The sequence below is a fragment of the Aquarana catesbeiana genome, linkage group LG08, assembly GCF_042186555.1.
Source record: "Aquarana catesbeiana isolate 2022-GZ linkage group LG08, ASM4218655v1, whole genome shotgun sequence".
Classification (NCBI taxonomy): Eukaryota; Metazoa; Chordata; class Amphibia; order Anura; family Ranidae; genus Aquarana; species Aquarana catesbeiana.
The window spans coordinates 169,707,306-169,731,590 of record NC_133331.1 but is presented as its reverse complement, the minus strand read 5'-3'; the positions used below and the strand labels follow the sequence as shown (position 1 = coordinate 169,731,590).

The following is a 24,285-nucleotide window of genomic DNA, read 5'->3' as shown; positions in this document are numbered from 1 at the left end:
ATAGAATACAATTAGGGGAATTTATCAAAGTGGAGCAGCCAGAATCTGAAGCAGTTGTGCATAGCAGCCAAACAGCTTTTATCTTTCATTTTCAAAGTTTAAAGTAGGGTTCCACCCAAAAAACAAAAATACCTGTAAGAATTCTAAAAAAAAAAACAAAAAAAATTTGAATATTTTTTTTTTTTCACTTACCTCTAAATGCCTGTTGCTAGGTGGTCCCTCGTAGTCTGCCTGTTCCTTTGCCTGGGCTGGTGACATCACTTCCCCCCAGGCACAGGAAGGGCTCTGCTCTCTCCCTCCTGTCAATCATCTGGGACCCATTACAGGTCCCAGGTGATTGAGCGGCCAATCACGGCGCGCGGCGCCGCTCGCGCATGCGCAGTGGGTGCCAGGCTGTGAAGCCACAGCCCGGCGCCCACAGTTGAAATGCCGGCGCCGACGAGCAGAGGGGGGGGACGAGCGGGGCTTCGATCCCCCGCATCGCCGGACCCAGGGACAGGTAAGTGTCCAATTAAAAGTCAGCAGCTGCAGTATTTGTAGCTGCTGACTTTTAATTTTTTTTTTTTGACGGCCCCCCTGGGTGGAACTCCTCTTTAACTGAACAAGCTGAAGATGAAAGCTGATTGGTTGCCATGCACAACTGCTCCAGTTTTGACAAATGAACCCCAACACATACTTATCTGTGCAGTTTTCATGTATTTAAAAATATAGCAAAAAGCATGACAATCTGTCTGGTGTGAAATATTATAGCATTTAAAGTCTCGTAAGAAAATGCATGGAATGATCTGATTGCTACTGTGTGCGATACCGGCAATTTTCCTTTCAGGTAATTTTAAAGGACCTTTGCTTTGAAGTCCTCAAAAGCAGGAACACACTTGACTCGTTATATACACTTGTTCTAAGAAGTACAACGTTTACAGATGCTTTTAAAATGTTGGCTACTAAATCTAAATAAAATATATATTTAAAAGTAGACCTGCAGTGCCAATTCCTAATCCCCTCCCCCCTCCATCGCATGTTTATATTTCCTTCACTACCCCATTGTTCTGTTCAGTGCTGGAAGCTGAAGGAAATGCATAGTATGGAGGAACATGTGACTCACTCCATCCAGCAGCACTGGGCCAATCAACACATATGGAAGAGCATGTGACTCAGTCCATCTAACAGTGTTAGGCCAATCAACAAGTACAGAGGAGCATGTGACTCACTCCATCTAGCAGCACTGAGCCAATCAACCAGTATGGAGGAGCATGTGACTCACTCCATCTAGCAGCACTGAGCCAATCAACCAGTATGGAGGAGCATGTGACTCACTCCATCCAGCAGCACTGGGCCAATCAACACATATGGAAGAGCATGTAACTCAGTCCATCTAACAATGCTGGGCCAATCAACAAGTACAGAGGAGCATGTGACTCACTCCATCTAGCAGCACTGAGCCAATCAACCAGTATGGAGGAGCATGTGACTCACTCCATCTAGCAGCACTGAGCTAATCAACCAGTATGGAGGAGCATGTGACTCACTCCATCCAGCAGCACTGGGCCAATCAACACATATGGAAGAGCATGTAACTCAGTCCATCTAACAATGCTGGGCCAATCAACGAGTACAGAGGAGCATGTCACTCACTCCATCTAGCAGCGCTGGGCCAATCAACGGGTATGGAAGGACAGATTACTCACTCCATCTGACAGCACTTGACCAGTCACTGCTATCACATGGATGTCCATAACCCTTGGTGTGCTGTGACTCTGGCAACTTTTAGCCCACACAGGATTTTCCTTAACTCCTTGTGGCTGAATGGAGTAGTGAGGGAGTGAAAGAATATGTACAGTATATGTTGCTGGGGAGGGCAAGGTGGACCAGACATACTACATGAAACCTTTCATTCAACTTCTCAATTATTGCATAAACAAAGCAATAATTTGCTTGAAGCCCAAGAAAAAGGGGATATGATTCCTATCCAAAACCCCCCTGTAAAAGATTATTTTAAAAATGATGAAGATGTAGTCACTGTGCTGTATTTGTCTGACATTGCCCGTATTTAGAGACTTGAAACGGGAAAGGTAGCAATGACTGTGTCTGTTGCTGTGTCGGCATTTTCTTAACGTACCTATAGCAGGTTGATCCCCAATTTAAACAAACTGAACCAGAATGGATCCAGCAACACCATAGAAAAGACAAAAATTTCTTAAATGAAAAAGTTTACCTGACTATAAGATTTTCTCATCCAGTCCGCAGTCCTCTCATGCTTTTGGTTTTCTCAGCTGGTTGCCTGTTTTTTCCAAGTTCGGTGCCCTTTGCTTTGGGGGTGGATGGAAAGATAGAGGCAGCATGAGGGAGGAGAGGGGAGTGGGTGATGCAGACAAAGGAGCGAAAGCAAGAAGTTTTGGAAAGCAAATTACTAATTCTGCTTCAGTACTGTTGCGTCTTTCAGTCAGGGATAAACAACAGATTATATTGCCGTTGCCACACTTTAAACACTGTTACAATCCAGTCAATGTCTTAATGTATTCATTGTTAAATGTATTCCTCTATAAACTTTAAGTCTGTCTCCCAAGCAACTCCTTTCCCCCTGTGGGATGTTTACATGGTACAGTCTGGAAGCAGGATTTTGTTCTCTGAATGCCAGCCTTCAGGTTGCTCTGAAGTTGAGATGGGCTTAAAAGAGGGGGGGGGGAGGGATGTTTTGAAGGTTTGTATAAAGAATCTCTTTATATTCCTCCCTTGAAGCAGATTTCCTTCCATGAGTGTTTAATTTAACATTTCCACTTTTAACACGCTCTTCTTTGCCTTTTTCACTGTTGTTGATTAAATGCATAACATAAGCACCGAGGAAGCTATTAATAAGTAAGTTACAAGGATGCCAGCTTAATGCATGTGCTGGAAGTGAAACAGAGCTGTTAAAGCAGGTGTTTACACCAATACGGCATCACTATATGTGTAATATGCAAATAGCACAGATGATTCATACAAATTGTTAACCAAAAGATTTGCAGTCATGGGTCCAGCTGATTATCTATCAAATCATGCCCAAGCATCAGAATGCACACATTTTGCATCATTTCTGCTGTCACATGTGAAATCAACTGGGGAAATTCTTTCACTGACTAAAGAAAATCTGTCACGAGAGAAACATGAAGGCTTCTGTTGTTGACCTTACATTATACAAATGCTAGTTGCATACCTACCAACTGTCTGAGATGTGAAAGAGGGACACCCTTCTCAGACTGTAGGCAAAGGACACATCTCTGCTACAAACCCATTGGTGTGGCCAGGAAGCATGCAAAAAATGACTGGACAGGCTGCTTTTTCACCAATGAAGGCCCCTTGAGCCCATAAGGAAAGGAAGCCTTGACTGATGGGAACATGGCTTTATAAGTCAGTGTGGTCAGAAGTAGCAAAATTAAGTAGCTCTAAGGTGAGTGACTACCATGTCATGGGGTGATGGGACAGACCCTGAACCAGCTTCGGAAGAGCTGTTTGCCCACCTGCACTGTGTAAGGACAATTGTCACAGTTTTATTGGCAGTTTGACCTTGCCAGCAGGTAATGTTGTCTCAATGGGCTATGCCCTCAAGCGGACGTTGGGTCAGTCTAATGCTTGTCTGGCACTCATGGTAAGGACAGGCCTTTAGATGACGTTGAGTTTCTGTTAACATGCTCACTGTATAATTTTGACTGGCACTGGTTAAGTTATTACATTTGAACTTTTAAATAAAGCTGTGGCCTTGCCCTTTCCAACGTAATCTGTCTGTATAATGTTTTGGGCACGGTTGTTTGTTAATGTAGTTATGGCTTTATGCCTATACTTAACAGTGTGTAAATAATCAATCTGCGCAATCCAATACTATATCATTGAAATTAATTTAAAAAGTTGCTAGCCAACATCTATAAGTGATTCAAACCTTAGTGAACTAATATATACAACAGAATTATGTAGCGCAACTTACAAAAAATAACCACAATATAATAAAAGTGCAAACAATTGAGCAAAAAATGTGTACACAAAAAAAAATATATATATATATATATATATATATATATATATATATATATATATAATCCAATATATATCCAAAAATATCAAAGAAGGAAACTATAAAAGTGCAAACAATTGTGCAAAAAATATATGCATGTTCAAAGAATAGTCCACCGTATATATCCAAAAATATCAAAGGAAAAAAAAAAGATTTCCAATCTGAATCCAATCCGATCACCAGTGTGACATGTAATGCAAAGTGTGAATCCTCCTGTCACGTACCTTACAGCAGAGTCTGAAATGACGAGGGTGGCCTCTTGCACGGTCCCGGTCCTAGCACCCCTGGAGGTTGAGACAGGGCTGCTAGGGCGGCGGAAGGGTGCAGGTGCCTGCTGGCAGGATCAGGAACACGGAAGTCTTCGTAAAGGAGATGGGATGCTGATCACTGGATGGGTTCAGGAGAAGTCCAGCAGAGATACTTGCAGGGTCAAAGACAGGCAGGAGTTGGCAACGTGCTGGCAGCGAGGTACACAATCGGCAGGCAGATTTGTAGTCAGGGACTGGCGGAGGTTGGCAACAAACTGGCAGCGAGGTACAGAATCGGGAGACAGAGCCGTGGTCAGAAGTCAAAGCCGGGTTCAGTACAGGAAGCAAGGCAGACAGAGATGCAGGGATGATCCGAGAGGGTAGTCGAGGTAGGCAGAGGTTCAAGATCAGGTTCAAGTACACAAGGCAACAGCAAGGGTTCTGGAATGAGCTGAGACAATCCAGCACTGATACTAGTATGCTGATCATTTAAATAGGGCGCCTCGCGCCGTGATTCGTTGGCGTGCGAACGTGCACGCGCTGACATGCACTCGTTCGTATGATTGCGTTACATGCGTGCCTAGTCCGGGGCTCGCTCATTCTTACCGTACATCTGGCTGGCACACGGGAACGAGCGTTTGTGATGGTTCTCTGACATTGTCCCCTCCTTATGGGCAGCCTGCGGATGCCCACCTGAGCCCTTCTTTCCGGATGAGAATGATGAAAGGCTTGTATAAGTCTTGGGGCATGGAGGTTTGCTTCTGGTTCCCAGGAATTTTCTTCTGGACCAAAACCTTTCCATTTAATTAAATATTGATTCTGTCCCCGCCTTCTCCTGCAATCCACAATGGTCTCGATTTCAAACTCCTCTTCTCCATCCACCATTATGGCCTCTGGGGGCCCCCTTTCACGACCTGGAAAGGGATTAACCACATCAGGCTTCAACAAGGAGGTATGAAACACAGGGTGAATCTTAAATGAGTTGGGCAGTTCGAGCTCATAAGCCACTGGATTAATTTTTCTCTTGACCGGAAAAGGCCCTAAATATTTAGGTCCCAATTTCCTGGATGGACAGGCAAGTTTCAGATTCAAAGTTGAAAGCCACACATGATCACAACCTTCAAATCCAGTTCTCCTCTCCTCTTCCTGTCGAAGAACCTCTTATTGACCTCTTGTGCTTTGGCAATGGTCTCTCTCAGCACCTGGTTATTGGTAGCAAGGAAATTTAATCTGTCCTGAACTGCTGGCAAAGGAGAGTCCGGAATCAATGTTGGCAAAAAGGAGGGATGAAACCCATAGTTTGAGAAGAAGGGAGATTGGTGGCGGTATGGGCAGAGTTATTAAATGCAAATTCTGCCAATGGCAGAAGTGAGGCCCAATCTTTTTGGGAAAAGGAGGTGAAGCAGCGCAGGTATTGCTCTAGCATTTGGTTGGTACGCTCAGTCTGTCCGTTGGACTGGGGATGATAAGCCGAAGAGAAATTGAGTTTGATGCCCAGCGCTTCGCACAGTGCTTTCCAAAATCTTGAAGTAAACTGTACTCCTCGATCTGAGACAATGTCACTAGGGATTCCGTGCAGTCTAACAACCACTTGAATGAAGACTTTAGCAGTTTCAGTTGCTGATGGGGTCCCTTTCATAGGGATAAAATGTGACCTCCTGGAGAGGCGGTCTACCACTACAAAGATAGATGAAAACCCTTCCGATGGAGGGAGCTCTACAATAAAATCCATTGCGATTTTATCCCAGGGTCTCTCAGGAATGGGTAGTGGTCTTAATAGTCCCCATGCTTTGTTTTTGCTGTTTTTGTTCCTGAGACAGATTGAACATGAGCCAACATATTTCCTGCAATCCTTTGCTAAGCTAGGCCACCAAAAATGTCTCTGGATCAAATCCATCGTTTTCCTGAAGGTCTGTGTCTGGGGACAAAGAGATTCCCCTGGATGCTTGACGGATCTGTGACATTAAGTCGGTTTGTGTTAGTAGAAAATTTCCAGCCTGTAGGATAGTATCTGTTTGAGGTGAAACTTCAACTTCCGTAAACATACGCGATAACGCGTCAGTTTTCACATTCTTGGAGCCGGGCCGGTAGGTTATGTGGAAATTAAAGCGTGAAAAGAAAAGAGCCCACCTTGCTTGTCTGGGCCTAAGGCGTTTGGCGGTCCTGAGATATTCTAGATTTTTGTGATCCGTGAAGATCAGTATTGGGTGTGCTCCCTCCAAGAGGTACTGCCACTCCTCTAGAGTCAATTTAATTGCCAACAGTTCTCGATCCCCCACATCATAGTTCCTTTCTGAAAGCCCTAACTTCTTTGAGAAGGAGGCCACAGGGTGCATTAGAGCCTTGGGTCCTTAGCGCTGGGACAGGATGGCCCCTACAGCGCTCTCTGAGGCGTCCACCTCCAGGATGTATGGAAGAGCGGGGTCAGGGTGCTTTAGTAATGGGGCTGAGGTAAAAATTCCCTTTAACTTGTCAAAAGCAGCTTGGGCTGCCTCTGTCCATTGAAAACTGTTCTGTTTCTTGGTGAGCTGAGTGATGGGCATGATGATACCAGAGAAGTTTTTAATAAATTTCCTGTAGAAATTGGAGAAGCCGATGAACCGTTGTACCCCTTTCTTATCAATGGGAGGTGACCAGGACGTTATAGCTGCGACTTTTTGGGGATCCATTGCCATACCTCCTGTAGAAATTACCAGTCCAAGGAAGTGAATGGTCTGCAGTTCGAATTCACATTTCTCGGCCTTGGCATAGAGTCCATTTTGTCTTAACCTCAGAAGGACTTGTTTTACATGGACACGATGTAGTTCTAAAGGGGCTGAGAAAATTTGAATGTCGTTAGGTAGACGATCATGAATAGGTCTAGAAAGTCTCTGAAGATATTATTTACGAAATGCTGGAAGGTTGCTGGAGCATTGCATAACCCGAAGGGCATAACGAGGTATTCAAAGTGGCCAAAACGAGTCCGGAAGGCCGTTCTCCACTCGTCTCCCTCCCTGATTCTGATCAAATTGTAAGCACCTCGTAAATCCAACTTGGTAAATACCCTTGCAGAGCAGAGTCTCTGGAGCAATTCTGGAATCAGAGGCAAGGGGTAGCGATTTTTAATGGTAATCCGGTTTAATTCTCTGTAATCCACACATGGACGGAGTGAGTGGTCTTTTTTTTCAACAAAAAATATTCCTGCCCCGGCTGGTGAAGTAGAGTGTCGGATGAACCCCTTCTTGAGGTTCTCATTAACATAATCTTTTAGGACTGCAGGTTCAGGTTCTGAAAGGGGGAAGATCCTCCCAAATGGGATTTCTGCCCCTGGTAAAATTTCAATCGGGTAATCGTAGGCCCGGTGGGGGGGAAGAGTATCTGCTTTTTGCTTATCGAAAACATCCAGGAAATCATGGTACACGGATGGAACAAGGTCTTGGGATTCGGATACTGGTTTCAGACAACCAATAACTGGAGCTGTGCGGTGGAGAATCTGGAGACAGTTGTGGAGACAGTAGAAGGACTGAAAAATTACCTTGCCAGTTGTCCAGTCTATCTGTGGATTGTGTGCTTGCAACCATGGCATTCCCAGAATGATCGGAAAAAGTGGTGAAGATATAACGTCCAGGCACAACAGTTCTTGGTGGTTGGGTGAGATGTCAGCGGGCAAGGGTCGGGTTTCTTGGATGATGGGTCTAGATTTGATGTTGGACCCATCAGCTAATCGTATGAACAGCTTATGTTGCTTAGATAGTAGAGGAATGTTGTGTTGCAGGGCAAAGGCACGATCAATGAAGCAGCTGCAGGCACCGGAATCAATTATGGCCTGGATCTGAAGCACCCCTTCTGGAAGCTGTAGAGAGACAGGAACAGCAATGTAAGTCGTTCTTGCTAGAGTCAATGCATAATGATCAAGAGGAGGAGAGTCACACTTACGGGTCTTGTTGTGACACATATTGGCGTAATGACCGGCTCCTCCACAGTAGAGGCAGAGATTATTCATACGACGGCATTGTTTTTCTTCTGGTGTCAAGGGTGCACGAAGCAAGCCTAACTGCATTGGTTCTGGAGTTTCTGTGGTAGGAGCAGATAGTGGGGGTGCAGAGGTAGGTAGGCGGCTAGGTACCCTGGGTAGCATCCACATGGGTCGGTACTGGCTGGTCCTTTCAGATCTTCACTTCCTCAGCCGGCGATTGATCTGAATGGACAGTTAGATCAGTTCTTTGAGGGAATCGGGGATCCCCACACGAGCTAGTTCATCTTTGAGTGCCTCCGAAAGCCCTAAACGGAATTGAAAACGGAGAGCGGCATTGTTCCAATGTGTGTCGGAACTCCACCGTTTGAAGTCAGTAACATAATGCTCCAGGGGCCTACGACCCTGCTGGAGAGTGTGGAGGCTGGCCTCGGCTGTGGTGGTACGTTGAGGATCATCATAAAGTTTAGCCATCACTTCCAAAAAAGAGTCCATAGTACCCAGCAAGGGACTGGCTTGCTCCAGTAAATGATGAGCCCGGGTCTAAGGTTCTCCCTGCAGTAATTAAATGATGAACCCCACCTTGGTACTTTCCAAAGAGAAGGTGCGAGGCTGAAGCAGAAAGTTCAAATGGCAGGCATTCCTGAAAGCACGGAATTTGCTGCGATCTCCCATAAATTTCTCTGGAGCAGGAACTCGTGGTTCTGGGGGTGGCACCACTACTGTGGGTGTAGAAGCTGGAACTGAGGTGCTGCGGTCCGAGGTGCTGAGGTACTTGGAGAGAGAGACTCCACTCGTTGTTCGAGTCGCTGGTAGCCATCTTGCAGGCCCTGGACTGCTTGAGTGAGATTTGCAATCTGTTGACACAGAGCATCCATAGCTGAGGCCCCCCTTTCAGACTCCATGTGGCTGGATTGTACTGTCACGTACCTTACAGCGGAGTCTGAAATGACGAGGGCGGCCTCTTGCACGGTCCCGGTCCTAGCACCCCTGGAGGTTGAGACAGGGCTGCTAGGGTGGTGGAAGGGTGCAGGTGCCTGCTGGCAGGATCAGGAACACGGAAGTCTTCGTAAAGGAGATGGGACGCTGATCACTGGATGGGTTCAGGAGAAGTCCAGCAGAGATACTTGCAGGGTCAAAGACAGGCAGGAGTTGGCAACGTGCTGGCAGTGAGGTACACAATCGGCAGGCAGATTCGTAGTCAGGGACTGGCTGAGGTTGGCAACAAACTGGCAGTGAGGTACAGAATCGGGAGACAGAGCCGTGGTCAGAAGTCCAAGCCGGGTTCAGTACAGGAAGCAAGGCAGACAGAGATGCAGGGATGATCCGAGAGGGTAGTCGAGGAAGGCAGAGGTTCAAGATCAGGGTCAAGTAAACAAGGCAACAGCAAGGGTTCCGGAACGAGCTGAGACAATCCAGCACTGATACTAGTATGCTGATCATTTAAATAGGGTGCCTCGCGCCGTGATTCGTTGGCGTGCAAACGTGCACGCGCTGATGTGCACTCGTTCGTACGATTGCGTTACGTGCGTGCCTAGTCCGGGGCTCGCTCGTTCTTACCGTACGTCTGGCTGGCACAGGGGAACGAGCATTTGTGATGGTTCTCTGACACCTCCACCCTTGTAGATTAGCCTATCACATCACTGCTGTGACCCCTGCATTACCAGTAGGCCTCACCACATGCTTTTCCCTCTCTGGGGATGAAGACAAGCTACTGCCGCTTCAAATGCCTCTTACTCGGATGGATTATTAGATTTCTAATACCCACAGCATACATGCAGGAAGAAAAAGCACCCAGATCTAGGGCTACTGATTGACTCTATACCCCACTGGCCATTCCGACTCTGCAGACTCTCTATTACCTCTGACACCTCGGGTTCCATATTGCAAGGTAATGTTATCAATGAAAACCACACACAGATGCTGAATCACTTAAGTAATTTACTATAAAATATGTGAACATAAAAGAAAATGCAATTCAGCATAAACAATACAATAAGTGACAATGAATTACACTCAATATAAACTTGAGAATGGTAGATCAAATACTGTATTTATTGGCGTATAACACGCACTTTTTTCCCCTTAAAATCAGGAGAAAATCGTGGGTGCGTGTTATACGCCGATCCCCGCCGATCTCCGCCGATTGTGAGGAGAGGAGCGAGCGGAGCCAACATGCACAAAGCCGAGTGTACTTCGGCTGGACTCGGCTCCTCTCGCAGTCCCGCCCATCTCCACTGATTGCGAGAGGAGAGAAGCAAGCACCGAAATACACAAAGCCGAGTGTACTTCGGCTAGACTTGGCTCTGCTCACAGTCAGGGGCGGGACTGCGAGAGGAGAGAAGCGAGCGCCGACATACACAAAGCCGAGTGTACTTCGGCTGGACTCGGCTCCTCTCGCAGTCCCGCCCCTGACTCTGAGCAGAGCCGAGTATAGCCGAAGTACACTTGGCTTTGTGCGGCGCTCGTTCCTCTCCTCCGATCGGCGCCAATTTTAAAAAAAGACACAAGGCTGCAAAGGCACAAACTGCTTTGACACAGGGAAGGCTGCAAAGACAGACTGCAATGACACAGGGAAGACTGCAAAGACAGACTGCAATGACACAGGGAAGGCTGCAATGACACTGGGAAGGCTGCAATAATGACACAAGGCTGCAAACACACTGGGGAAGGCTGCAGATGGACACTGATCAGGCTGCATTGATGGGCATTTAAATGTAAGTTTTTTTCCTTAAACTCCCCTCCTAAAAGTTATTTTCCTTAAAATTCCCTCCTAAACTTGGGGTGCGTGTTATACGCCGATAAATACGGTAGTTACTGTAAAAGATGTTTGCAGACAGGTATACAATGGGATAAACACCTAATACACTCTAAAACTTATATTAAGCGCCTTCCCATCGAAACCTCAAAGCACACACACACCAAATCTGCAATGCAATGTTATGAATATGCAACAATACAATACAATATATATATATATATATATATATATATATATATATATATATATATATATATATATATATATATATATATATCCTGTACTCAAGGGCACTCCCTAGGTTGTAATGCAATGTTCCAAATGCAAAGTGAATTGTGATGCCTTGTAGAAGATGATAAAAGTTCCTGGTCTTCAGAATCTTCTGCTATCTTATGGTATTAGACTGCAGTATTTGTAAATCCAAACAGGGAAACAAGTAGAAAGCAAACTGTAGGATAATGAGGTGCTGGTAATTGTGTTCTTACAAATATAAAGCTCTTATAATACTTCCTCCTTAGCAGAAACAAATCCTATAGTTAAACTGCATGCAGCTTGTGGACAAGTGAGATCACTTCTGTGGGACTACAAGTCTCACCAGCAGTCTGTAACTAACTTACACAGCGTCAGTGCAATATATTGATCTGGGCAAGTGCCCACTCACCACAACAGGACCAGGTACTGTAAGACTCCTTCTGCACTTCTTTCCTGATATCTCAGTCTGATCCAAAGCTGGCGCCGTCACACCATGCCGCTCCTTCTGAAAGCTGACGACTGTAATGCTGGAAACGTTCAGAAATCTTGAGTCCTACGGTCCATCCGCATGCTGGTCCAGCTGGCTGTGCTCCGGAACACCTCAGAGGCTGATCAATTCCGTTCCGCACCTCACAGGCCGCAGTCTCCCGGTCACACACACACACGCCTCACGGCAGGCCGGTATTGAATAGCGTCCCAAGAGGCTGGAAAAATGGCTGTGCTGTCCTTTTTATTTCTGCTCCCAGCATTCAGCTCAGTAACTTGGCCTTGTGGGTTTGTGACTTGGCATTGTGGGTTTAGTAGTTCCAAAACAAAGTTAACATATGAGTCAATTCCTCATTAAACTACATCTCCCACAATGCTTTGTAACGCTGCTTCACAGAAACTAAACAAAGTCTTAACAGCATTAAAAGGACACTAGAGGGAGCCAAAGTCTTGTAATCATCGCAACTGTAAGGCCTATTTAGCAAAGCATTACTCATAAAACAGAAACCCGTACTAGCCATCAGGAAACTCTGGTCGTAGTAGTAGTAAAGTATTAGTAGTATAGACTAGACATGTGTGATCCATTTAATTACAAATCAAAGTTCTGGCAAAATCTTTGTTTTTCAGAGATTTGGATGTATTCGAACCTCCGAATTACAGTACAATAGTAAGGAAATTTCAACGAATCTGAAATAAATTATAGTAAAACAACAAATTCATTTATATTCATTCATTTTATTCAGACCTTTTGGTCATGTTTGAAGCATCCAAAATATTGTAACAACATAACAAATGATCTGAATTGTTTTGTATTCATTGCGTTTTTATGTTGCATTAACATTCTTCTTCATTATAAAAAAAATGCACTACATATATATAAATACAGTAAGGTATAAAAGTGAAAAAAGATGATTCCTACCTAAGAGCCCTTTCACACTTGCAGCGCGGGGGGCGTCGGCACTAAAACTAGCGGCGCTTTACCGTAGTTTTTGTACCTCTGCTGAGGCACTTCAGCGGCGCTGCCCATCGATTTCAATGGGCAGGGGCACTTTAGGAACAGTGTATACACCGCTCCTAAACGGCCTCAAAGAAGCTGTTTGCAGGACTTTTTTTGACGTCCTGTCAGCGCAGCTCCCCAGTATGAAAGCATCAGGCTTTCACACTGGGATTGCAGATGAGGCTTTTTTAAGGCACTCTACAGGCACTATTTTTAGTGCTAAAGCACCTGAAAAATGCATCCAGTGTGAAAGGGGTCTTATTGTGTTTGGGTTTGATGGAGGTGGATTCGTCAGAATCTTCGAATCATAACATAACGAATGAATCTGAAATTAATTTAGTTCAATTAGTTAAATTGTGATTCAGAGATTCTGATGGATCGATCCACCTCCATCCAACCCAAACAGAGTGCATAAGTAATCTCCCGAAATAACGAATTAACAGGTTAAAAACAAATATAGTCTATCTTCCGAAATAACTTCCAAAATACAAATAGATTTGGGACAACAAATATATGAAACAAATTCAAATATACAAAACAAATTCCCAAAAGGAATAATTCTATCACAACAAATATGAGTAAATGAAATGATTAATTTAACAAATGAATCCGAAATGAAACAAAACAAATTTTTCCATCATGCACATCTCTAGTACAGACTGAAGTGTAAGAAGAGTGTATCCATGGTGTTAGCACTACTGACAAACAATCCGCCAAATCACCCCACTGCCAGACTTCATGCATCCTTTCCAGAGACAATGAACAGTCATTTGCGAGCTTTGCCTTTGTTGTTTTATTTGGGGGTACAACTTGGATAGGGATTGGGATATGGGATGCCCATCATATTTAAAGATTTCAGTTACTTTGATCATAGTTAGAGCCAGAAGATTGAATGTGCACACTTGTCTAAGTAGAAATCTTCTCCTGCAGCTCCCTGCAGACTGTTACTCCCTCTGCATCACCATGCAGACTATTGCTCCCTGCATCTCCATGCAAACTGCTGTTACTAAGAGTTCTCCATCCATCACCGTGTGAGGAACAGAAACATTACTTTTGACCATGTAAAAGTAATGGTCTTAGTTCTCTTCACCACCCGCCCAAACTTGTTTCTTCTTGCACACTTGGTTTCCTCTTGCACAATTGTAATTGCATTTAGGGTATAATAACACATCCTCTTCTAATGGGTATGAAGAACTCACTCTGAATAAGCCCCTCTACTGGCTCTGGTGACTCGCTGCTACTAGGCTTGAGGCCTGCAGAACCTCTCCCGGAGGCCTAGTAGGTTAACCACCTCAATACCGGGCACTTTCACCCCCTTCCTGCCCAAGCCATTTTTCAGCTTTCAGCGCTGTCGCACTTTGAATGACAATTGCGCGGTCATGTTATACCGCACCCTAATCAAATTTTTATCATTTTTTTCCCCACAAATAGAGCTTTCTTTTGGTGGTATTTCATCACTTCTGCGGTTTTTATTTAGTGCGCTATAAACAAAACAAGAGGGACAAGTTTAAAAAAACACAATATTTTTTACTTTTTGCTATAATAAATATCCATTTTTTTTTTTTTTTAACTATTTTTTTCCTCAGTTTAGGCCGATATGTATTCTTCTACATATTTTTGGTAAAAAAAAAATCGCAATAAGCGTATATAGATTGGTTTGCGCAAAAATTATAGCGTCTCCAAATAGGGGATAGATTTATAGCATTTTTATTATTTTTGTTTTTTTACTAGTAATGGCGGCGATCTGTGATTTTTATTGTGACTGCGATATTGCGGCGGACATATCGGACACTTTTGACACATTTTTGAGACCATTCACATTTATACAGCGATCCATGCTATAAAAATGCATTGATTACTGTGTAAATGCAGGGCTTTTTTTCTCAAACAATAGGTGCTGGAACTTAACCACGGCCCCACAAAACCCCTCCCCCAACACACACCCTCCAAATCACATCAAATAGTGGGTGTGTTCAGTCAAATTTCACGAAAACAGTAGGAGGGTCTTAAAGGGGCATTAAATACCAGGATTGCATTACATACAGAGTGCAGAGCTGTCACTTGTAAACACAGAAACCAGACTTCTGTGTTTACAAGTGATTGTGGTGAGCAGGCACCAAAGGGTCTGAGCCAGAGGTGGTGGAACTGAGTTCCACCAAGTTCCCCCTGAAAAAAAGCCCTGTGTAAATGTGACTGGCAGGGAAGGGGTTAACACTAGGGGGTGATCGAGGAGTTAATGTGTGTCCTAGGGAGGTGGGGGGGAGGGGACTGACTGGGGGAGTTGACCGATCGGTGTCCCTATGTACAGGGGACACACATCGGTCTCCTCTCCTCTCTGACAGGACATGGATCTGTGTGTTTACATACACAGATCCACGGTCCTGCTCGGTTGCTGGGCGCATCGGGTCCCCAGTGACGCGACGGGTGCGCCCCCTAGTGGCTCGGGAAGGCGGTCACGTCATGTGACGTCCGTCCAGAACGAGAGCTGCCTCGTCCCGCAGTCATATGACAGTGGGCGGGCAGCTAGTAGTTAAAGTCTATTTTCTAGGAAATAGACTACTGCTCCCAGCCAGTCCAACTTGCAAACCATGTGTTCCCCGGCCACACGGATTTGACACACATCTCCACAGTCTCTTCTCTGATCCTGGACTCTTCACCATCCACCGTGTGCATGATAAAGACTCTGCTAGTTTCCGTGTAGAAGCAGAGTTCCCTTACAGAATCCCTGGCACCTCCAGCTATACACTGTGGTAACACTCACCGACCTTCCAACCTTCCAGCCCTGAGTCCTTGATGAGGAACTTTCCTGGACCGTGCGTTCCGACAGCTTCTCCTGCCCCTCTGCTCCAGGAGTTCCCTGCCACCGACCGTGTGGTGACAGAGACATTGCCAGTGACCGTGTAAAGGTAATGTTCCCTCGCAGTGCTCCTCGGGCCTTCTCCTGCAATCCCACACCCCCTGCCCCCAGATAGGGGTGTGCTCCTGCGGCTCCCTAGCACTCCATTCCTCACATCACCCAGTCGACTCCTCCTCCCCAGCAGCATGTGACCTCAGCATATATAGGAGGCCCGCCCTCTGCCAATGCCAGTTAGGGATTGGTCAGAGCTCCCACATGTGCTGCCTGCTACTCCAGCCCTAGGCCCAGTCTCCTGTTCCAGAACATTCTCCCTGGAAGCAGGGGAGGCGCCTCAGAACTGGAGCCAGGTGGTCACACCCACTGCTACTCTAACCACTCCCAGCCCCCAGATCAAAACAGACAGACCTAGCTTGCAGCATAGGCCTGCCTAAATTTGCCTGTGCTGAACAAACCTAGTAAAACAACCCTTACTAGCACCTACCTTCTGGTAGAGGGTGCTTACAGGAGTTTTTGTGGGCTTGTTTCATCATACCAAATACCACTTATACACTGAATAACACACACAGCTCTTAGAAATTTCAGGTTATATGCAGTCCATGCACAGGCTTGAATAATACTGTGCTATTCCCATGCAGGTGCGATGCCTGTACATTAGAGTGAACCTATGGATTTCTCATCCTTGCAGTTTTTACATTCGCAGCTCTTTAATTAGGCAAATTAGGCAGTCGCCTAAGGCGTCGTGCTCACAGGGGCCTCGCGGCTGCCTAATTTGCCTGATTAAAGAGTCCCCTTTGAATCTGGCATCAGGGATCCCTCTGCCATGAGCACAGTGCCGAGTGCTGGCTAGTTTGTAAGCTGTACAATCCGGGGCTGCGATCAGGACCAATTCACTGGGGGATAGAAGCTCACTGACAGCTCCGGATCACAGCCAGAGAGATAACCAACGCTGACAGTTCCCCCTTCCCTCACAGACGGGAGAGGAGAGTGAGCTGCTTCTGCTCCTCCTCCTTCCGCCCCCTCCTCCGGGGTTTTTGTGGGCGGAAGTTTGAAGCCAGCAACCAGAAGAGGATAAATGCAGCCTGATCCATCCATCCATCCACTCCCTCCCTTCCTTCTCTCTCCTGCCTCCCAGTGAGTATTCTGATGTAAAGGTCTCTCTCCCTCTCCCCCTCTCACCCTCCCTCACTCCCTCTACAGACCAGGATCCTCCAGTTTCACTCCAGTTCTCCTCTACCCATCCCTCATCTCCTACCCACTTCCCCCTTCTTACCCCCTCCTCCTTCTCCCCTACCCCATGGTTACCAGTCCCATCAGCCCATACCCATCCTTATTCTTCTCCTATGTGATTGGCACAGTACACATCTCATCCACACAGACAGCAGCAGTAATAAGATGCTACACCTTGGGGTACTTCCTTAACCCCTGCAAAGGGCGTGAGTGGGGCCTCATGTCTAAATTTTGCCTAAGGCCTCACAAAGCCTAGAGCCGCCTCTGCATTCTCCCCTTTGTTCCCCAGGAATATAAGTGACATACCCCATATTTCCGGGTATCAGTTTTGTATAAGCTCCAAGTCATGAGCTTCTTCTCCTCTCACCCACAGGGAACAGTGAGGTGAAGAGAAGGTTAGTGTAAGCTTCTGCAGGGGTCATTATTAAAGTAAAACATGTGCCCTGCATGGTGCAAAGAAGATTTTACACCTTAAAAACTGAATGCAGTTTCTACATTGTTTCAGTATACTCTACAACACTTGCTGCTTATAAAATGTGTATTTTAAGTACTTCACCACCAGTGGCAGCTGGTGTTTTTTCTTTTGCTTGGGGGGGGGGGGGCAGCAAACAATGCAGGCAACCCCCCACCATCCGGTCAGTCGGGACATACAACCACCCCCCCACACTTAGCCCATCTATAGCATGGTCAGTGATTCCCTCCAGGCGGTGGCTTCTCCTGTGTCTTCTCGCGGCGGCCATGCGTCTCCTCCCTCCTCCACGTAGGCCAATAGGATTGCTTCTCCTTTCGGCCAATCAGTAAACGGGCCGGGAAGAGAATCAGCGTGACAGTAGCGAATCTTCATTCGTTATTGTCACACAAGTGGGTGGGATCAGCCCACCCTTTTTTGAAGCCTATTAGAGCCTCTGGCTCTAATTATGTGCTTAAAAAAAAAAAAAAACATGCATGGACGGGGGGGGGGGGGGGGGGGGGGGGCGGCGCCCATGCGCCGTGCATTACGAGCGGTCACTGTTCACCACCCGAATGACTAAAAGGGGTTAATTTACTAAAACTGGAAAATGACAAATCTGGTGCAGCTGTGCATGGTAGCATCAGCTTTTCACTTCAGCTTGCTTAATTAAGCTTTAACAAAACAAAAAAAAAACCCGGAAGCTGATTGGTTTCTATGCAGAGCAGATTTTGCCAGTTTTTGTAAATCAACCCCAGGGGGTCTGAAAATATTTTGGGTGAATCAGGTTAGTGTAATCATTTTACGTTAATATCATCTTTCAAAACATACGTAGCCTAGTGTGATTAAAATGCTTTCTGAATGTTTATCTAACAATTGTAGTTACGACATTCAGTATTTTGATATTTTAATCTGAAATTTAGAAGGAACAAGCAAACCACAGTGAGATGTCCTTCTGTTGTGTCTGGGTTGAGGTTGTCTCAGAAAATGTGGTTTCATACAATGCTGAATGCTATGCTTTTATAGATGATCGTGAAATTTAGATTGTTTGAGCCAACACCAACCATGTAAAAACAGTTTTAGATTTAAGATTTAGATTTTAGATTTAAAACTATATAAATAAAATAACATGGACAAATTAGAACATACAACAGATGCATGAAGTGTTACTATAGCAAAAGAATCATGAAATCTAGCATGAAAAATGTAGTGTATTTGTGGATATAGAACTTAAAACAGATGCCATATCAAAATGTAACACTAGGTGGCAGCACTATCACACTTTTAACATGTTTGTTAGTTACTATAAGAATGAGCGTTTAAAAACATCTTTCCAGTATTTAGACACATAAAATTCTTTATACAGAGTTATCAATAAGGCTTTACTCACTAAAGTTCCATTTTTATAATTGTTAGAAAGTTATTTCTGAATCCGTAGTTCCCCTTCATTAGCTTTACTGAATGTATTATTATCACTAGACAGGCATACAGTGCTTTGGCTATGTAAAAATGCAGTTTATGAGAAAGGTTCTGCATAGATAAGGATTTGGTCTAATGTTAGCTTAAAGCTGAAGTTCAGGTATGGCCTTTTTTTTTTTTTGCATACTTACATTGGTCCAAGCTCATATTTACATTGGTCCACCTTGGACCAATGTAAGTATGCATGTGCCTTGATGGCTACTATCTTTCGGGTCCTATGCCAAGCGACTGCTCTGCTGCATAGTTGGCACAGGCATCATTCAGAGAATGAAAAGCTTTATCTGGGTGAGATGAAGATGTGGGGTGGTGATGCCATGATCTCCACCTTGTTCAATCAGAGAATGCTGTAGGGCACATACATACATAAATTGGTCCAAGCTGAACCAATGTAGCCAAGCAAAAAAAAAAGCCATAACTTCAGCTTTAATTAGCTACTCATTTTTAATCCACTGTAAGAATAAGGGTCAGTAATTTTGTTACCTATAGTTACATAGTAGTTACATAGTAGGTGAGGTTAAAAAAAGACACAAGTCCATCAAGTCTAACCTATGTGTGTGAACATAATAAAAAATCTTTGCCTATCTCATGGGGTACCTATCAGGACTATCCTCTCTCACCCCTCCTAAATGCATTGCTAATAGAACCACTGACTTCTTAAATCTTTGCAGATTATATTTGATCTCCACAAAGGGGACTTAGAAGAATGCATTTCTTTATATGCAAACGATTAACCAGTTTACCTGGCTGCCCCACAATTTTCCCTTGACTGTACTCTCCAAATTATTAGCAAATGTTTGTGGTCTCAAGTTAACTAGAATAGGTCTGTCATATGCCCAGAGATTCAGAAGCCATAGATCTCTCATGGGTCCTTCCTTTTTTCCCAATTATTTATTTAAATAAAGCATACGGTGATACAGAAACAGCAACAATATTGAACATACAGTAGATCTTCTGCGCGTACAAGATCTCATACACTGACATCCCATTGGCGTAAATGGTGTAAACATATGAAATTTAGCTCAAACATTGGGCCTCGAGGGCTAGGAAGTCTCTGTATCCCGCACAGTTTTTTTTTTTTTTTTTTTTAACTGTTAACACCATGTTATTAAAAGAATAGAGAGATTAGGAATGCCCCGAGGGGCCACAGAGCAAAGGAGAACAAAAGCAAAAGTATAGTAGCAGAGGGGGAAGCAAGAAGAGGGGAGGGGGGAAACCTCATCCGGGGAGCCTTTCCCATCTCTCAGGAGAGTTAAGTCACCAACTCTACATGCTCCTCAGAATAAACAAACTCGTGGCAATAATACCATTTTTTTACTTTCTCTTGGATGTCCCTATCCATGGCCACCAAGTCCTCCATTGCATTGATGTCGGCTACCTTTTTCAGCCGGTCACACTCAGCGGCTGTGTATGCTTCTAGCACAGCGGGATGTAGATCTTTGCTGCTGTGAGCAGGAGAGGCAAAATGGATTTCCTATAGATCTTGCTTGGAATCTTGAGGTGGTGTAGAAGGAAGGAAGCAGGGGTCCAAGGTAACTTGCGATCTGTAAATTTCTAAACAATGCGGTGAACCTCGGTCCAGTAAGGATGCAAAAGACAACAGGACCAGAAGATGTGAAGGAGAGACCTCGGTTCCTCCCCACACCTCCAGCCTAGATCTGTGCTTTGAGGGAACATCCTGTGAATTCTCGCTGTTGTATAGTACCATCTCGTCAGTACCTTGTAACCTGCTTCCTGATGGTTAGCACAAACAGAGGTTTTACAACAGAATAGAAGAATCCACTTGCCTCTTCGTGAACTGAAGTCCCAAGTCCTGCTCCCACTTAGATACGTAGGAAGGTCTGAAATTCGGGGGTGGCGCTACTAGTAACTGGTAGGTCTGGGATACCACATGGCGTATAGGGGACTGTTCCAGACACATTAGCTCGAAAGTCCTCCTGAAGGGTTCTGGGGAAGATAAAGAGCCAATGAAATGAGCTAGCTGTAGCTTTTGCCAGGAGGAAAGGGCCCATCAGAGATGGGTCGTCCATGATTCGTTGCCTGGTCATCCACTGTCCATTTATGATGTGTTGGGCCTGGGATCGGTCAATCCCTTTCAGATCGTGGAATCTAGGGTCCCTGAGTCCCGGGCTGAAGGCAGGGTTCCCCATGAGGGTAAGTGGCGACGGGGTGGGTGTGATGGAAAAGTCTTGAAAGGCTTTTCGGGCTATCCACCACGTTTCACCTACAGTAGGGATGGTCTAGTATCCGGTGTGGTAAATTCGTCTGGCACCAAGGCAGTGCGTCCAACTGGGTCCTAGTGAGAAGTGCTTCCACCTGTACCCACTGTTTTAGGGGACCATGGCAACACCAGTCCAGGATTCGTGTCAGGTGGCAAGCCATATGATAAAGGTTGGTGTCCAGCAAAGCCATGCCGCCCATCACTTTTGGCAGCCGCAGAATAGACTGGGCCAACCGCGGGGCCTTCTGGGCCCAGATGAAAGATGTAATAGTGCGGTTCACTGCTCTGAGGAAGGAACCCGGAATCTGGGTGGGAAGGACCTGAATATGGTACAACAACCAGGGCATAATGTTAATTTTTACAATCCCACAATCAAACCAGGAAAAAAGCCCATTCTGCCAAGACTGAAGGTTTTTTTTAATGGCCGTCAACAGGGGAGGAAAATTAAGGGGGAATATGTCTTCTGCCCTACTGGGCAAAAGGATCCCCAGATATTTGGTGTTTGAAATTGCCCTTCATGGGTCCTCTTAAAGTGATTATAAACTATCACCTTGTAAAACAACCCATTCAGTTTAAAATGAAAGGAATTAAATATGAATGGCAAAACACTTGTATTCAGATATATTTAAAAAAAAAAACATTATCAATATTTTTTTTCCCTTTTTTATAAGTGATCACATTCCCTCTGTTCTCAATTGCATAAGAGCTAGGGAAGGAGAATCAACAGCACACTGATCTTCCCAGTGAAAGTCTGTGTGGAGGGGAGGGCAGTGGGGTGGGGGGGGGAGGTTGTCAAGACAAGTCTGATCATTGGAGGAGACCAGCCTCAGTTCCCAGCACAGCTAGAGAACTGACCATGGTGTATTTTAATACTTAGTGTGGTCAGTTATAAATAGGAACGCAGAGGGACTGGCAAGAACACCAGGGATTTCACACAAAGGAAGCAATTCAAAGAGAACAGGATACTTTCTCATACAAGTACATGGTACAGCAGGCACATATCAGGAATATGAAGTGTTGGGTTTACATATTCTATAAGATAACCACAAATTCAAATACTTGGAAGATGTCTGACTTCTTTGTTTAATCAAAATGTTTTTAATCTAATATTCCGTCTCTCCACTTGACTGCACTTGGCAGTAATTTTTATTTACAAAATGTTCAGAATTCACATCTCTCTCATGGGACAGTTCATCTTCTGATTGTTTCTCCAGACATATTTTATAATCCAAGATGTTTTATATGTATTTCCGTCCAATACACATTTACACATTGGTGGTTTTTATATCTCCAGTCCACAAACATTCCATATGGGCTAACCATGAGTTGTTCTTCTGTTCCCTCCTGAAGTGTGTTGGGTCCAAAATGTGTTTATAAATTATGCTAACAAAATAAATGTAAGCCCAAGGCAAAGATTGGCTACTTCTACCTGAGCAGCATCTGCCTCACATGACACATCCCTGACCACAATTGGAAGCCAGTAATAGTGTTTACACATATGCCACTGAGACTCAGAGAGAGCACTTCTAGATGACAGGTAAACATATGAGTGCTCTCAGTGATTTCCTGGGCAGCATTCTGGGTAAAAGGACCCAAAGTCTGTATTTGACCTAATGTCTCTTCAAAAAGTAATTCCAAATAAACATCTTTGTAAAAGCCTATACAATCTTTTGCAATGATACTTACGCAGACAATTGAGTGGATCCAAAATAAGAGCAAAAAAAAAGGGGGAAAAAAGGATTTTAAAGGTGCCATTCTTAACCCCAAGAAAGTGAATACTCGCTTAACTTAAAATACAAAGTTAATTTTATTTGTTTACAAAAATTCCTTAGACATAACCATATCCATAAAAACATTTCAGTGCCGGTCTAACAGCATGCATCCATGACCCCCCCCCCCCCCCCCGTGCAGCTCCATGAGGGGGGTCATGGAGGCATGCCGTTGGGCTAGCTAACATATTTTGAAATATTGCAAGTATACTCTGTGCTGGTTGGCTTTTGGCCTTCAGGAGAGGATGGTTTATTTATGAAGATACTTTTTCATATGATCTCTATCTACTGGAATAGTATTTTTCTTTGCCCTTCTGCGGTTCCTACTAGCCATTTTTACTATGTGCTTATTCAATGCATTGAGACTGCCTGGGGCATCGTACCTATGTTGATTTAGCGTCACCAGATCTTGGTCATATATATGGTCTCCTGAGGAAGCCAGTTAACGGCAAAGCGCATAGAGACCGGCGCCTAATTGTTTTCTGCAATCTGGCCTAAATTCAGTTATGATATATTTATTTTGAACATCATTCTCTATATGTATACCTATGGGCTATGGTTTAGCAGAATGAGTGCCTTTTTTAGGGAGCCTCCTACATGCAACTTGTAACTGCACTGAAATGTTTTTATGGATATAGTTATGTCTAAGGAATAAAGTTGTATTTTAACCACCTTCCACCCGCACTACAGCTGAAAGACCACTACAGCAGGGGCTCACATTGCCGGGAGGACATCCTCCCATGATTGCGCATGGCGCATGCCCCCTGAGGCACGCATTAGCACAGATCTGTGAACTGATCACAGTTCAGGGTAAAGGTCCAATCACAGCAGCTCTTTACCATGTGACTAGCTGTGTCCAATCACAGCTGATCACAGTGTAAACAGGATTTGCAGGTTATCGGCAATTCTTTCCTCACGCTGACAGCGCATGAGGAGAGGAGAGCCGATAACCGGCAAATCCACATAAGGGACATCTACACTTTTTATCAGTGCAGCCCCAATAGTGACCATGATTGCTGCCAATCTGTGCCCATTAGTGTAGCTTATCAGTGCCCAATAATGCAGCCTATCCGTGTCCATCAGTGCAGCCTCATCAGCGCACATTAGTGAAGATGAAAAATTACTGATTTAGAACATTTTTTAACAAAAACTTTTGTTTTTCAAAATTGTTGGTATTTTTTCATTTGTTCAGCCAAAAATAAAAAACACAGTGGTTAGTAAATTCCACCAAAAGAAAGCTCTATCTGTTTAAAAAAAAATTATAAAAATTTTGGTTTGGCTACAGTGTTGCATGACAGCGCATTTGTCATTCAAAGTGTGACAGCACTGAAATCTGAAAATTGGCCTGGGCAGAAAGGGGGTGAAAGTGCCCAGTAGGCAAGTGTTTAAATTAACTAGTAATTTATTAGTATTCACTTTCTTCGTGTTAAGACTGGCACCTTCAAAATTCTTTTTTTTCCATATTCTTGCTCTTCTCATATGTCTATGGCTGTGGTGCCACATCTGTGAATTGTGCTCTGTGTTTTTCCAAATAACCCAACATTGCATG

General features: G+C 44.6%; 2 protein-coding genes across 2 annotated transcripts in view; one reads left to right on the top strand and one right to left on the bottom strand.

Moving 5' to 3' along the window:
• LG08H10orf105 (linkage group 08 C10orf105 homolog) overlaps positions 1 to 2,627 on the bottom strand; it is a 60,198-nt gene extending 57,571 nt beyond the window's left edge. Inside the window, exon 1 of the mRNA XM_073595189.1 lies at positions 2,213 to 2,627. The gene's annotated coding sequence lies outside the window, so the exon portion shown is untranslated. The remainder of the gene's footprint in view (positions 1 to 2,212) is intronic.
• Positions 1 to 24,285, top strand: part of CDH23 (cadherin related 23) — a 1,935,615-nt gene that overhangs the window by 1,507,439 nt on the left and 403,891 nt on the right. The window lies entirely within an intron of this gene.